The following is a 17,644-nucleotide window of genomic DNA, read 5'->3' as shown; positions in this document are numbered from 1 at the left end:
CCTTTAATCCTAGCATTCCAGAGATAGAAATCCCTCTGGATCTCTGTGAGTTCAAGGCCACATTGGAAACAGCCAAGCATGGTGACACGCCTTTAATCCCAGAAAGCCAGCCTTTAATCCTAGGGAGTGGTGATAGAAAGCAAAAAGATATATAAGGCGTGAGGACCAGAAACTAGAGGCATTTGGCTGGTTAAGCATTTGGACTGATTAAGCTTTCAGGCTTTGGAGCAACACAGTTCAGCTGAGATTCATTCTGGATGAGGACTCAGAGGCTTCCAGTCTGAGGAAACAGGACCAGCTGAGGATCTGGCGAGGTGAGATAGCTGTGGCTCGTTCTGTCTCTCTGATCTACCAGCATGGACCCCAATAACTCGTCTCAGGTTTGATTTTATTAATAAGAACTTTTAAGATTCCTGCTACACAAAGTTTCATTTGTTATGTGAAATAGCATAGTAACACACAGGTGCTGATGATTAGGACAAGAACATCTGTAGAGGGTCTTTATCTTGTCTATCACAGCTCATAAAAGCATTTATATTGAAAAACACTGTTCATCTTCCATCTTCTACTTACTTGTCCCTTACTTACCTTATTTTTGATAATTTTTACCTCTAAAATGGTAGTCTTTCTGATTTGAAATGCAATAAACAATGACTTTGGAGGCTGGTAGGGCTCATGGACAAGACTCTCTGGGTTCAATGCCAAGTTCTCTCTCTCTCTCTCTCTCTCTCTCTCTCTCTCTCTCTCTCTCTCTCTTTCTCTCTCTCTCTCTCTCTCTCACACACACACACACACACACAAAGTTGTACTCCTTTTTAACCCTTGTTTCTTCACAGATATTTAATTATATAATCTCTATGATTTATTTTTCTAGCTCTGCTTCTGTCTCATTTTCTTTGTTTTTATTTATTTCTTTAAGGTTTGGCTATAGGCTCTTTTCCTTTTTCTTTGAGATAGGGACCTGCCTCAATTTCCTAAATGGTGGAATTCCACACATATGCCACTGCTCCTGAATTCTCTGCCTTCAATACACTCAAAATGTAAGCTCTCCAAATGAAAGCTTTGCCTTACTTATCATGTTATTTTATGAAAATCTGTCCCACTCTATCCATATTCCAAAACAAATATTCTTTTAAAATTGTGTTATTTGCCTTTTCCCTTAATTTTTTTTGATGATGAGTATAAGTAGTAGGCAAACTGAAATTTTTAAGCACAGGTATTTAGTATTCCAAAACTATGTCCATGACACTAAAGAACAATCCAATCACTGTTGAAATTTAGAAACTGCGGCTTAATTTTCAAAACTATGTGATAGTGCCTCATGATGTTCTACCCTAGAAGGTGGTAGATTTCAAGCTACAAGGCCTAACTGGATAATAAGCTGATAGAGTCCCAAATATTTCATGTCTGGTCAAAATGCTTCATTCCTTAGGATCTTGGGCTTTAAAACCTTCTTCAGCTCTCCTTGTGGTCACCAATGCCCCTTCCTTTGAGGTCATGTGCACAGACTGATGATACTTGCATCAACCTGAATAGATTTACAAAGGCTGTTCTCTAGAAATTATGAGAAGGTAACATCCATTGTATCTGTTCCACCATCTACAATCTTTCTTAAGTTGTACCATTGTTAGGATGTGGAAATATTGAAAATATTACAAAAGAACTCTGTTATCTTTAAATTCCTTGAGAACAATTAGAACGCACTAGGTTAAAGCTGAATTCACAAATTCATCCCGAAGCACTGGCTTTTTCACTGCCGTAACTTGGCAGAATCATCTGTCTTCCTTCTCGCATCCTCCTACCTTCTTTCCCATATCCCCCCTTCTCCTTCGCATTTCTTTTTCATCTTTCTTTTTCACTTTTATTCTTCTCCTTCCTTGGAACAGTACAAGATGTAAATACAAATTCTAGTCTCTTCCTCCACATGTCCTGACAGGAAACAATACTTCTTTGCCCTCCATCTTCCTGTGACATTGTGCACAAAACTCAGTTGAAATAAAGCCAATGGGAATATTTTCCTAAAAATCTTTCCATTTTTTAAAAATTTATTGTGGGCATTTGTATGTGTTTTAGAACAGAAATTGTTATAACAAACAATTGAATACCTTGTATGGTTAATATAGTATTTTTTTTCCTTCATTCTCTCCTAGACAAAAAGGCTAACGTCTCCATCTGTAAGTTTCTCACCAGAGCTTAGGTGTTGAAATGATTTCTTTTCTTACAGTTACCACATACATGAATCTATGTTTACTTGTTAAGTGTCTCCATTATCCAAAATATTTTTGAAACACTTCTTTAGAACCCGCCTTCTGTGACAGTCTCAGACTCTGTCATTAGGTGTTAACCACCCTCTGTTTGACTAAGAATGACAGATTTTGGATTTACCTTATTACCAAAATTTCACCAAATTTGGGTCCAATCACTTTTGCTTATTTTTAGATGACAACTTGAAGGATGAATGTTTATCAGTTCAAGAACAATCGAGAATATGCCCACATAGGATCAAAAGCCTCAAATTCCTATCCAGTAACTTGCTATAACTGGAATAGTGAACAAAAGTCATATCTGCCAAATGACTTGATACAATAGCTCAGATGAAGAGACTTATTTTATAGGCAAATATACAAACTAAATATCTAAATATAAAACCAACAGTGCGTTATTATCACATACACACACACACACACAGACACACAGACACACAGACACAAACACACACACACACACACACACACACACACACACACACACGTCTCTACACTCACTGGAATGGTTATTTCTGAGTGGTCAAATTATAAACAGTTTTACTTGTATTCTTCCTTCTTTAATTTCTAGAATAAATGTAATTACCTTTGTAATCAAAATGCAAGAAAAATAAAATAATGCATTACAAGCTCTTAAAGATACTTCTAAATTCAAATTTTAAAATATTGTCAGTAATGATATTCTCACTGTAAAGAAATAATAATAGGCTGGAAGTCCTCCAAACTGTGTGGAAATATTTTGGTTACATTTGTAGAAACTATTGTATTCATTTAAAGTAGAAATGTGTGAGTAAAGGATACACAGTTCTAGAGTACAATCAACTTCTTCCTAGGCCAGTTGACATGAACAAGAAACATGGATAATGCCAACTGATGTCCTCAAAATTACTTGCATTGAGTCATAGTCAGAGTGCAATAGCATACAGGATTGTCAGCGGTAAGTGTTTGGGCATAATGTTCCCAGGTCTTTGGGTAACTAATTCAAAGCACTGAAATAAATGTGCATGCTGATCGCAAAGTAGCAAGGGACTTGATCCAAACACTAGGGGCCAGCAAGATGGCTCAGCGGCTAGAAACATTTGCTGCCCAAGCCTGATGATCTCATTTCAATGGCTAGATCCCAAGTGAAAAATCAAATGTTGTAGTGCTCATCTTTAATCACAGCATTTCCAGTGATACAGGAAATGGGGACAGGAAAATATCCCAGAAGTCCAAGGGCCAGCTACTCTAGCATACAAGCAGTGTGGCAGAAGCAAGACTCTCTCTCTCTCTCTCTCTCTCTCTCTCTCTCTCTCTCTCTCTCTCTCTCTCTCTCTCTCTCTCTCTCTCTTTTCCTCTTCCTCTTCCTCTCCCTCTCCCCCTCCCCCTCCCCCTTCCTCTCCCTCCCTCTCCCCCTCCACATATATTTTATTTTATAACAATAATAGTGTTTTTTAAATTAAAATGATAGTACAGATCAAGAATGCTGTTAGAGAGCATTACCTAAGTAAGAGTATTCAATAGCCCCAATTATTTAAGGGGCTTCCATGTATGGAATCCTAGAGAAAGAGGGAATGGTTACTAGGGGCATAGCTTGGATAATTCTGTTTTAATTGGAAGAGTTGAGTTATATGAGCTTTTTGGTTTTTTTTTTTTTACTGTGCATGTTCATTTCCATGATGCATCTGATTTGAATCATTTGTACACCTAGTCATGTAGAGACAGAGATGATAAATTGAGGATTCTTCCTAAAAGTCCAGTCCAAGACATAATTCATCTTATTGCATAAGTACCCATAACCAGTCCAGGCTGGATCAGCCTCCTTATTTCCATTGCAAAGAATACTCAGAAATATGTTTGAATAGACACTTTGCAACAAAGGGAAGATATTGGTGGTTTATATGGGCATAGGAAGCCATGGCATTGTTCAGAGTGGTGTATATGTGTAGCTCACTGCTCTTCGGGGGTTCCTAGGTTGCTAGGGGGCGCCTAGATTCAGTGTTAAGATATGAAGGTGAGGGACCTATTTTGCCAATGAATTATGAGCAGAAGGGTGTGTCTATAGCCTAAATGACGCCATATCCCAGGTTACTAAGTCATTCCCTGTGCTTGCTTGCCTACAGCATCTATAAGTGACTACTTGCTGCCTGGGCTAGTTGCCCTAATTTCTTGGGTCAGCTTGGCCAGTGACAACTAATGAGCTGCGCAACACATCCTTAGAAGTAAACACTCACCTTATTTAGGCTTGCTGCCCAAACAAAAATAATAGCTCCTCCATGTCTAAAACTTAGAGAATCTCCTACCCTCTGCTGGCCTTACCCCTTGCTGGACACTGCAACTCAGCTACACCCAGGCCCACATCCAGAGCCTTGGGTTGGCCCACCCTAATATCTACCCCATCTATGACCTGCAGTTTCAGTGAGGGTCCAGTGATGGTGGTGTACCAGAAACTAGAGGGCTTGAACCAGACCAATGACTCACTGCAGAGCAAGTAAAGCTGATTGAACAAGAGGGTATACTTTGTGACACACCAAGGCTCCCACTGTCACTAAGATGAATGAAGAGGTGTTGGAGAGGCAGGCAAGATGGAGGATTAAAGAGGATTTTGTTTGTTTGTTTGTTTGACTGGTTTGGTTTAAATTTTCTTTGTGGGGGGGGATGCTATAAGGGTGAAGGGCAGATATTGGGGAGACTAAGAAATGAGCAAAACCGGGGTACATGATGTGAAATTCCCAAAAAAATCAATAAAGAAATTATGTTTAAAAAATTTAGAGAATCTTTTCAGTCAGCGGCTTGATGATAAGTAAATACTTGATAGCTTGTGTTCCATTAGTAATGCTACACATGGCATGTAAAATATACCAGAGGCAAAAAGAGAGGACTTGATGGACCATCACTTAAATCACACTGAAGTTCCCCCAGTTGTAAGGTACGGAATCTCAGAAAAGATGAGGTCAGTCATGCCATGTCAAAAAGCCACCTCTGTGACTACATGTGCACCTCTTCCAGGATTTAGGGTAGACCTTTGTTTCCACTGGAGTCCATGTCCTTCTGTCATTCTCAGCATGACTGTATGCAGTATGGCTTGAAGTGTGGAGAAGATATACACAGCAATGCGAACAGTGATTCTTGAACTTAACTTCTAATTTATTCCTTGAAAATTTCAGACTTTCATACACTTTTTCATTCGGAAAGTGTTCTTGAAGGTACTACAAAGTGGATAACCACCAGCAATGAACTGAAATCCCCAAATCCCAGAGGGTGCTCAGAGGGATGGCAAAGCTTTCCCTGGATTTGAGTGCAAGTACTGACAGTGTGTGCAGAGAGTGTGCTTTATAGCTTTGTCCCCCTGGATGTCTATGGCCTGTAGACTCTTCTTACAGATACTGTTCCTTCCAAGACTGGCTAACTCAGTCTCCTTTTCCAGCTGTATACAATAACTCTGCCTCCCTGTTCAATTGTATCTAATAAACACAGTGAACTTGGAGGAGGACAATGGTTGTGGCTTCTCCATCAGAGTCCATACTACTCCATCCCAGCTTTTCTGTACATGGACCTGTGTGTTTGACCTTTCTTCATTCCCCCACTGCCCCAGTCAAGCCAATCCCTAGAGCCATGCAGAGCATGGAAAAGGAGGGTTTGAGATACTAATTTTTAAACACATTTTGGAATATTTCCATATATCCATAATAAGACATCTTAGGGATGAAGTCCAATTCTGTACAAAAGATTCATTTGTGTCTTATGTGCACCATGCACACATAACCTGAAGTGGTTTCCTACAGTGTCTTTGAGGAGAAAATAATCATCCTGTCCACAGCAGCAATACTGGGCATGAATCTCAAATGTCATTGCAATGCTTAACTGAAAACCTGAAAAAGCCATACCGACATGCTGGAGTTTCCTCATATCCAGAGGAGACAAATGCACCCACAAACTACATCAGAAGCAGCACTATAGTTGTTGACTTGAGATCTTTTGAACACATCACCTCTCACAGTCAGAGGGAATTCACCATGTGTGGCATTATATTGGCACTCAGACTTTTGGATTTTATAATATGGTTTGTTTTTTGATTAGGGGTGTTCCACCTATATTAAATGATGGCAAATTTACACCAGAGAACTTCATATTTTTATTATAATCTGTCAGGTAGCTATCTTCCTTGTCATGACTTGAGGCTCTACGACTTTCTCCACTGTGGCTATGACAAGCCCTGGTAAGCTACAGTAAGCTTTACACTGGCAAAGAGAAGCTGGTGATGTTCCACCCTATACTTAAAAAGCAGATCCAGAAATTAAAGCCCAGAGGGTTCCAACATGGTATCAGCCAGAACTGAGCTCATGGCCACGCACAGATATGGGAAAATGTGCCCTCTGCTTGGGCAACTGCTTCCCAGGGACAGCTAAAAGCTGAAGTGTCACATAGAACTTCATATCTCTGCCCCATTTGTTTGAACTTTTTGTGCAAATTTATTTTAAATACATGAGTATATAAATTCTATCAAGATGTAACAATGATAGACATTGATTCTCTCATTCAACAAATTATATGATATATGATATGTGGAGCTATATGCATTCTAGCATTGGGACCACACCAGTCAAAATGGAGTCTCTACCTTAAGAGTTTAAGTTCAATTGTAGATACAGATAATAAATAGGTCCTCAGAGAAATGATCACTTATTAGGAGAATGACAGGAGGCCAATAAGATGCCAAGATCCCAAGAAGCCGATGGCTACTGAGAGGCCTGACTGGATTGAATAACAGGACAAGTGACAGCTGCCTAGATAATCATTGTGTTATTCCTGCAAATTTTCTTTAAGTTTGACTTTTTTCAAAATAAAAAATTTGAGTAATTAGATTCGTGTTTCTAAATGTTATTCAAAGTGCTGTGTGGAGAAGAAACTGGGATGGAGTGATAGGATAGAACATTTAGGGGACCAATCAGAAGGCAAGCAATAGCCCAGTACAGATATCTTGGTGGACACCAGTAAGAGTGGAGGTAGATGCAGATGTATTTTGGAAGTAGAATCAATAACATCTTGAAGACTGACCGTAAGGAAATGAAATAATGACAATTTTTAAGGGACAGTGCACTGTAGGTGCTGGTCATTGCCTATAGGGAAGCCATGACAAAATAGCCTAGACTGAGTGACTGATTAGTTCTGGAGGTTGCAAGTCAGGGCAGTCTGTCTGGCAAGGGCTGGCTTTTCTCTAACCTGCAGAAGTGTTGAAGGGTCTCTTTCATGAGAAAAACCAATTCCATTCATCTGTGGCCTCCCCAAAGGTCCCCATCTCCCAATGCCAGTGCTTCGGGGATGAAATTTTAAGGTGGAGATCTGGGAGAGGTGGGGCACATAATCGTTTCCTCCACAGTGGCAGTGCTGGGCCTAAATCTTACATGTCACTGCAATGCTTAGCTGTAAGCCCAGGAAAATCCTGCCCACATGCCAGAGTTGGCCCTGTGTCCAGAGGATGCAAAAGCACTCAGAGCTATGTCAGAAACAGCACCATGGGTCTTAACACTGAGAACTGAGCTTTCCGAGGACTCCTCATAAAAAGGGTGACAATGATGTAAATTCCATTCTTCATCCATTCATTTCCAGTGACCACAACCCCAAGCGATTTAAATTAGTCAACTGGGCTTTGACAAGTAGATGTATTCTCAATGGGCATCTTCAAAATTCCTGTGGAGAGAAAAATCAGCTAGGCCTGAAACTATAAGCTTAATGCAATTTGCTGAGAATACGCAGTTTTGTTCCAGGCCAACATGTTCCTTGGTGTTTTATGCAAGAGCTGTTACTGCAGTCACACCAAGGGGAAGATTCAACGAGAATGGGAAATTATGAGAAATGCCCACACTTCCTCTTTCCTATATCTATTTTAGTTGGTGGCAATTACAATTTACTACGCAACACTCAAAATATAAACGGTGCTGTGTGAAAGGATATAACAGTGACAGATTTGCAGCCTCAAAGCGTGACTTCAAAATATTGGTGTGGAAAAGGTTTCCTGTTCCGGAAGGCAGTTGAGACTACAAAGCCCACGCAGGTGAGGACGCTGGCATGAGCGAGTGCTCTGCACACTCTGGATGTTGAGCGAAGCTGTGCAGGGCGGGTGCGAGGCTCTGCGGGCCGCATATGGAGCCGACCTTCTGTGCCAATCGCACCAAGCGATGGCAGATACAGCGAGCAGAGCGAGGAAATCCTGCGAAGCAGGGAAACTGAGAGCATAAGGCCCGGAGTTGAAAATCAGGACGGAAAGCCAAGAGTTTGGGGGAAATGCAGAGGCAGGGTTAAGCGAGGAGAACTCACCAGTGTCCTGTCTCCGCTGCCACGTCCACCCTCTGGCACTAGTCCTTGGCCAGAAGCCTGAATCACCAGGGGCTGGCACACTAGCTGGATTCAGCTAGCAAGAACCACCAAAGAAAGCCTGAGGGTGAGCCCGGGAGAGGTCTGCTACTTCTTTAGTTCTTGTCTGCAGGGTGGCACAGTTCTTGATGAGATGGTCCTTAACACTCCCTTGGGACACGCTGCTTTCTCTGATGCTGATTTTGAGATGAGCGCTGGCCTCCTACCACCACCAGCACCAGGGTGTGGCATCACCATCAGGCTGTTCGCCTTAACTCTGCTCACTTCATTGTATTCGTTTCATTTCATTAAATACTCAGAAAATGCCTGCCTGTGATTCTGACTCATACAGAGAATTACGAAGTCTCCTATTCAGTTTGAAGGAGAGTGATTAAGGACATCATGAAAAGTGTCCTGGGCTGCAGGGATAGTGCAGCTCTGCCCTAGGGAGCAGAAATCATGTCTCAGTACACCAGAGAGGAAGCAGGCTCCTTGTCATCTTGCACTTACATCAATCTTCAATTCTTTCAACATCTGTATTTTACTCAACCAATGCCTCTAGTGTTCCCACCTGGGGACCTCACTCCTACCCACCTGCAGACGGGTGAGAACCCAGTGCATCAGATAATCCAGTTGCCTTCACCTGTGTGAAAGGCCATTCTAATCACTGAGCACATATTCCAACTACGAAGTCTGTGTATTTGAACATCCTAATCTGTACACCAGCATTCACTCAACTCTGGTTGCCCTACTGAGTTTCTAGTATTCAAGAGAATTCAGTCTATGTTCTACCAGTCATCAGCACAGCAAGAGTGCTAGCTGAGTTTTATTTGTAAAAGGGGAGATATTATACCTTATCATAAATAATTAGGACATCTTCACACTGGTTCTGTTTTCTAGGACTGCAATTACTAAAATAGACTCTGCTGTTTACTTATGGAAACTACTGGGTAAAATTAAACCTGTGGACAGCTACCAGGACAACTGCCACTGCCCTTCCTCACCTCCACATGCACCCCATTTTGGTTCTGTCAGGTTTGGCCCTGGTTATCACCTTTACAAGGAAGCTAATGAACACAGAGCACCAATGTTTGGGAAGAAGCTTGGCTGCAAAACCTGCAATTAGAGATAAAACTAACCGGAGGGCTGTAATTGACTGGATTCAAGTGACACCGTTCAAACTCAGATGGCAGAAGTGAGGGATGCTGGTACCTCTTGGATACAATAGCAATGGCCCAGAATGGTTTGTTATTAAAACTACTCAAAAGACTTTCAAAGGAAAGAAGAGCTCCTCTTCTCTGCCTCTTCACTAAGAGTGATTTTTCCCCCATTTCATAAAAATTGTGGTCCAAGTTTCATGAGGAGGCCCTAGAAAGTTGTCTCTCATCTGTCAGCATTACAAGTGTGTGTCAGACTATAGTAAGGATGGTTGGACTATAGCGTTTCAGTTTTATTGCACAATAGGGGTTTAGAAAAAAATAAACGGAAGAACAAAACCACAGAATAGTGAAGCCAGTTCATGTCACTTCTATACATACTATTGGTCTTGTGGTGTGGTAAAGACAGGAGCTCAGAAAGACGAAGCCAGACAGAGATTTCAACCCTAAAGCTCAGACAACTGTGGCTGGGATATCATGTGACTAATGGAATTGCAGGAAAGATGTAGTTTAACTATATACTACCTAACGGCTAAGCAACTGCAATTTTAACCAAATACTTTTTAACCAGGCAAAGCCCTCTCCAAAATGTCTTAGCTGGGGAATTCTTTAATTCTGCTCTAAGAAGCAGGCTCTGTAAAAAAAGAAGAAAGGAAAGAAATTTAAAATGTGTATACTATATGATGTACACAAAATTAAAACAAGTAATGTCAGAGACAAGAAAGTGGGCCAAAGCAGCTTCCACCATGAGAAATCATTTTAGTCTTTCTAAGAAATCGCAGCACATTCAATAAAGCAAAACCTGGAAAACATAATATTTGACAATCGCAAGCTTAACACTTTCAGGCAAAAATGTGAACCCAGTAAGGTGGACAAAATATAGTCTCATGGTACCTGATCCTCTAAGTAAGGGATGATGAGGAAGGATAATGATAATCAGAAAAATGATGGGCTTAGAATAGATTGATAGGATGCCTAAAATTCATCTTTATAAAAACATTTTTAAAATACTGAGAAATGCTTCATCACAGCAAGCATGGTACGGTCTCCTTAACAAAACTAGATATCTGCCACCCTTGGGAAGACAATTGATTACCTATCCAAATGAGTTAACCACAGGCATATTGTGCCTGACCTTTAGAAGAACACTTTTGATGCTGTGCCGTAGAAAGGGTGCTCTGTCAGACAGCTATTAAGCTGGGAGCAAGCCCAAGCCTTGGCTGGGTAGGTACAGCTGTGTGAGCTGCATCAGATGGAGACAGCCAGCAAAGAGCCATGGAGCAGTCGCCCCCCCACACACACGTACTAACGAGGTGAGGCGGAAAGGAAAGGTAATGTGCAATAAAGCCAATCTTCAGGTGCTGGGATGCAGGGGGATTGAGGGGTAAAGCCTCATCACTGTCCAGGGAAGATCTCCTTCCCAGCAGCACTTTTAGCACACGGTGCTGTGTAAGGGGGCCTTCTGATTCTTCCTGGTGGATTTGCGTTTTCTTTAATAGCACACCAAGTTTATGTAAGAGCACAGATTGTTTTTGATAACTTTTATTTTATCGTGAAAAGCCCAGTCAGCTTACCTGTTTTAGAGGCAAGCAAGTGAGGTTACAAAGCCCCACTACCTGCCCCTGGTCACAGGGACACACTGTGTCTGGTTAACAACAATGTGTCCTCATCATGCCCTGCCCAACAGCTTTGAAGGGAATTGGAGACTTTACAATCAGGTGTTCAAGCAGAGCAATGGTTTATGGTGCTCCTCTATCTTTAAGCTCCTAATTCTAGCTTGAAATCTGGGGAATAATGGAACATGGACTAAACCTAGATTTGCACAAGAAGGCCATATAAGTTAAGAATGCATTTTTTTGTGTCTAAACAGCAGAGGAATAGAAAGAGTATTATTTAGTGATATATAAAACACACCAACATTTCCACATCCCATAAATAAAACTTTATTAAAACACAGCCATGCCCCTTTGTTTGCGTATTTGATATGCTTACTTTTGTGAGAGGAGGAGGGCAGAGCAGGAGACACAGACTCTATGGCTATAAATATTAAAATATTTGCTATCTATAATTTTGGAAATATGTTTACATGTCTTGCTTTAGGTTGATGGTTTCCAACCAAATACCCTTCCTTTCTCATTCTTACCCCACCCCACTCACTCCTCCTCTTCCTTCTTTCTTTCTCTTTTCTGTTTCTCTTCACATTCTTTTTTCTATCTTTCCCTTCTTTTCTTCCTCTCTTCTTTATGTCAATAGAGAACCTCCTCCCTAAAGGTCCTCCTACAGCTCCTTGCTCTCCAATGTGCAGCCAGACAGTGGTCCCAGAGCTACCTTTGGAATGAAGGTCTAAGCCTTCTTCCTCTCCATCCAAGTGGAACAGAGAGCAGAGAACATGCAACCTTTCTCATCTTCCTACTTGCTTAAGCACAGTTACTCCCTCAGGCATTTCCTTCCCTGTTGGATTTGTTTCCCCCTATCAAAAATACATTTTATCATCTCCCCCCCCCCCCCCCGTCAACATATGTCATTTGGCAGAACTTAAAAATATTAATGTTGTAAATATTGGTAGTTGAAAAAAAAATGAAGGACTTAAATCCAGTCAACATCTCAGACAAAACCTGAGTGTTTCATAACTCTACCATTGTCTCATTTCTCACTGAATGGCCCCCATAGACTCATGTATTTGACTGCTTGGTCCTTAGATGGTGAACTGTTTGAGAAGGATAGGAGGTGTGGCCTTGTTGGAGGAGGTGTGTCACTGGGAGTGGGCTTTGAGGTTTTAAAAGCTCACACCAGGTCCAGTTCCATTCTCTTTTGGTCTGTGACCTACAGAAAAGGATGTAAGATCTCAGCTGCTACTCCAGTGCCCCACCTGCCTGCTTGTTACCACAATCCCTACCATGATGCTCACTGGCTAACTCTTGTAAACTGTAAGAAAAGCCCCCAATTAAATACTTTCTTCTAAAGGTTGCCTTGGTCATGGTATTTCTTCAAAGCAATAGAACAGTAACTAAGACATCCATCTATTGTAAAGACATTTTTTCCTTCTGTAACACTCCCAAGATTAACTGAGAAAAATAAATAGATGGTTCCTTTTGTCTAAAAAAAAAAACTAAACAAACAAACAAAAAAAAACCCACAAGGAAACAATTCCTACCATGCCTAAAGCAAAGCAGATGGCACGCAGAAGCATTAGAGACTGAACTGTCATTAGTCAATACTGGTTGCTGCAAATGACTGATTAAAAAGAAAAGGTGAGGTTTTACTCACTTCAGTATGTCTGTGGCCAGAGTGCCTTACAAAAAGAGCTTGAAGATTTATTGGAGCTCATGGTTTAGTCTTTTGCGGCAGGGAAGATGGTGGAGAAGCTCATTTTATGTTGTCAGGAGAGTGTAACGGAACATACTCGTATCAAACAGGACCAGAAAACAGAGGGTGAAATAGGAAGTAGGCAGGTCTAACACTCTCCGTGACCCACCCTCTGTGACCCACTTACCAAAGTTTATAGAAACTCCTAAAACTAATGATACTAGCTCAGGACCAATGGTTCTGAAATGCCCCAATTGGCAACATTTTAGATTCAAGCAATAGCAAACTTCCCAAGAAAATCTCTTTTCTGGAGGAAAATTGGGACTCCTGGAAGCCTACTCCACTAATCATGTTGTTCTAGTTTGGCTGTGCTGCTGTGAAAAAATACTGACCCAAAGCAACTTGGGAAGGCAAGGGTTTATTTCATCTTACTCTTTACACAAGGAAATGCCCCCACAGACATGCCCACAGGTCAGTCTGATGGAAGCAATTCCTCAGTTGAGGTTCCCTCTTCCCAGATCTTTCTAGTTTGATATACTGACAACTAGCACACATACCATTTTACAAACACAGTGAGTTACTTTTTAAAATAGTTGCTTGTCCAGCAACTACTCAACCGAATTAGTTACGTTTTTGATCGCGGAATGGGATCAAATTCTATAACAATAATAGTTCTTGTGCTACTTTCCTTAATTCTGGAGAAATGGTAGACTTGATTGACACACACTAAGTATAGCACTTGCTCCTTCATCCTTCTGTCACTGATGATCTTTTACATATTCAGTGTTCGCCGGGAGCTGAGAGTCAATCTCCTGCTCAGGCTTGCTGCATTTCTCAGGGATTAGTGGATCCGTGAGATACAAAATGAGCAAGAATTGATCCTATCCTTTATGATGATGGCTCTGCTACTGCAACATAGAAGACAAATGGTGAATTCAGGCCACTGTGATTAACCCCAGATCGGCTATCTCAGTGAGGGCCCAGGGCAGACCAAGAAAACTTCTTCCATTGAAGGTGTACTGAGTCTGCTGGGCTGGGCTGACTCCCCAGGGGAGACCTTGCCTTGGAGGGGGTGGGAGTCGGGGGCAGATTGGGGGTGAGGGCTGAGGGGTGGGAGGAGGGAGGACGGGGGAATCCATGACTGATATGTAAAATTAAATTAATTGTAAAATAAAAAATAAATAAATACATTTTAAAAAGAAAGTATAGAGACAATTTAGAGACTGTAAAGAAATAATCACTGACCATTATTAGAAGTCCCTTTATGGGACTCAGGCACACCCAACACCAGCCACCAGAAGATGCTATTATCATCTTGAGACCTAACAGGCAAGAGGAAGGAAATATTTTAGTGGGTTCAAATGACAGCTCCATTTCACAAACATTGGGTTTGAGGCATGGAGGCATCACCCGAAGGCAGGTGTGGCATCTACTACATTCTCCACCTGTGATCACCTGCCAGGGAATGCTTCCAAATTAACCAAGTCCAACTAAGAAGCCACAGGTCAAAAAACCCTCATGGACACAGTTGGTTTTCCTTAGAAGGCTTCCCCATCTCCCTTCCTCAGGCAAACAGCAGTGAAGAGAGGGCAGAGGAAGGGAGGGCGGGGAGGGGTGGGCCAGTGGGGAAAGAACAGCATGCAAACCACTGTAGGAAATAGTCCTCCTTTCCTTATGACTTGTATCCAAGCATCTGGATCCCCCCATGTGGTCTGTGTGGTTCTTTGCTCTCCAAGTGAAACAAGAATGTCTTCATTGGTAGATTGTTAAGCCATTAGTCAGGTGCAGGGTAATAGCTGAAATTTTCAAAAAGTTGCCCTAGTCTCCTACACTGTCTCAAAATACCATAGCAAGTGTCTTGTGAAACAGAGAAATAATACTTAAGTTTTGTATACTTGAATTTCCATTGATGTAAGGGTTATTTTATTATGGATTCCTCCTAAGTTAAGCCAATCTTGCAGCCAAACAAATATGATGACACATTGACAGACTTGGCATGTCTAGAAGAACACTATGTACAGTAATACAGCACATAGCTGGACTTGCCCACAGAACCCATGGATATGGGGCCTTGAATCTTTCATTTTCAGTTCTATCTCTCGAGCTTATGTGTGGTTCTCACTTCGCTGGGATTTGCTAGATCATTTGTTAAAGGTTAAGATTGAATTGCACAGATTCCAAGGCTCATTTTAGTTCTGGGGTTCTGTGACTCTGCACTTCCATTTATACTTTGGTGACTAAAAGAGAATATATCACTGATGCAATAACAGCTGATAGGGCATGTGATGAGAGAGCCCCAATCCTGATAATCAATATGCATTAGCCCAGAACAAGAGAGGCAGAGTACAGAGGGAAGTCAATCATGGACTAACACAAGGTAGACACCCCAGCCAAGGCAGAGTGAAAGGAAAGTGAAATTCTGGGAGTCTGGACTAAGATCAGAATGAAGCTTCCTTCAGGAACAGCAAGAAAGAACTTAGAATTGCTGCAACTTTTAGTTTTCCTTGCTTAGAATGTTACAGTTTGGCCTGCCCTTGTTAGTTGTTAGCTAAAAGGTGGTACATTCCTCCTAGGCCTTAGAAACAGAGTTCTGACATTCTGCATCTAATATGGTATAAACATGGTTAGGAGCATTGTTTTGGGTTTTGTGGTATTTTTAAATTAATCTTTATTATAAAAAATGTTGCACAGCCAGGTGGTGGTGGAGCACACCTTTAATCCCAGCACTTTGGAGGCAGAGGCAGGTGGATCTCTGTGAGTTCAAGACTAGTCTGGTCTAGAGATCAAGTTCCAGAACAGGTTCCAATGCTACATAGAAAAACCCTGTCTGGAAAAAAAATTTGCAATTAAAAAAAAAAACATACACTGAAATTATAAGATGCAAAGACTATACAACTCAATGAACTGTACAGTTAGGGTTGCCATTCAGAATGGAAGCTGTGAGCTTCACATCAGATTTTATACTTTCACTATGGAGTGTATGTATCTTTATGTATTTATCCACCACCCAACCCCCCCCCAAATTCAAAACCCAGTTAGAACTAGAAAAATAATTAGCTTTATGTTATCTTTCATAGCCCTTATCCATTACCTGCATTCAGTCATTCCTTGTGCCCTAATATTTAGCCTTGCTTATTCTCATTTCTAAAATCTTATACTGTACCCATATGTATACTTGATACATACATCCATATATTATAGGCAAGATTCTGTGTATGAGGAACTAGTCAAATAGCCCTGAGGAAGCAGAGACTTGCTGAGCTACCTAGAAAAAAAAATTGAAGATTAGCTGAGCTACCTGGAAGAGGCTCAGCTCAGACCAACTGAGCTGGAAAAGGACACTTTCCAATCTGTTGGGCAGTATGCTTCAGGTTCCCAGCTTTTGTGAGCTGTCACCCATGCTGGGGTAGCTTTGGTGATGCAGCTGTCTTTGTCATTTCTACTACTGTAGGCAACCCTTCACCCATATTCCTATAAATAACTCCAATAAAACATTGGTTCACCAAGTTGGACTTTGTTGCCATCTACTCTGATATCAGTTTCCTTTCTGAGGTGAGTAGATGTTTGTTCTCACCTCCTTAGTAGTGTCACACAAAAGGCATCCTGCCTCAGGGCCAGGTAGGTAACTATATTACCTACCTCCTATGTAAGGAATAGTTATGGGACAACATGGATAGACTGGTTAGGAGTGGATTTTCAGCAGTCATGAATAGCACTGTTAACCTTTTGTGGTGGTTTGAAAGAATGACCCCCAAAAGGAGTGGCATTATTAGGGGGTGTGACCTTATTGGAGTAAGTGTGGTCTTGTTGGAGGAAGTATGTCACTATGGAGGTGGGCTTTGAGGTTTCTTTTCTCAAACTTCATTCAGTGTGACAATCAGTTGACTTCCTGTCACTTACAAGCCAAGATGTAGCACTCTCAGCTCCAGCGCCACATCTGCCTGCCTGTTGCCATGCCCCTTGTCATGATGATAATGGACTGAACTTCTGAAACTGTAAGCCACCATTTTAATTAAATGTTCTCTTTGTAAGAGTTTCTGTGGTCATGTGTGGAGGCCCACAAAGGTTTCCTAGTGAGATCTGAGCTTGCTTTACCCAGCAGGGCTGCATTAGAGGATTGCCTGACCATGTGCATGGTTACTAGGTGATTGGAAGGATTTACATTTGGCTGAGTTAGGGAGAGGTCTTTGCTCCACCCTTTAGCATTCCTATAAATAGCCCTTTAGAAGAGACAGAAGGGGTCAGTGGATAAGGATCCAGGCCCTCCCGAGGCTATCCTGTCTTTAGTTTGTTTCTCTTCCCTCTATTCTTCTATCAAGATATTTCTCACTTCACCCTCCTCAAGAGTATCCTGGGGGGAAAATGTGGGAGCTGGTCTCCCACAGTCATGATGTGTCTTCACAGTAACAAAAAAACCCTAACTAAGACACCTCTGCACTAGGAACAGGTGGTTACACAGCATGTTCTTCACCCCCATTATAAATGAAGGCACCAAGTCAGTAACTCTAAAAAGAGGAGGAAAGCTTAGCTGTTATGCTTTCATGATGAAACCAAAAGTGAGACATGCCCCCTAAGATGCCAGAA

The sequence above is a fragment of the Peromyscus maniculatus genome, chromosome 1 (genome assembly GCF_049852395.1).
Source record: "Peromyscus maniculatus bairdii isolate BWxNUB_F1_BW_parent chromosome 1, HU_Pman_BW_mat_3.1, whole genome shotgun sequence".
Lineage (NCBI taxonomy): Eukaryota > Metazoa > Chordata > Mammalia > Rodentia > Cricetidae > Peromyscus > Peromyscus maniculatus.
The sequence above is the reverse complement of the archived record's forward strand: the minus strand, read 5'-3'. Positions refer to the sequence as shown.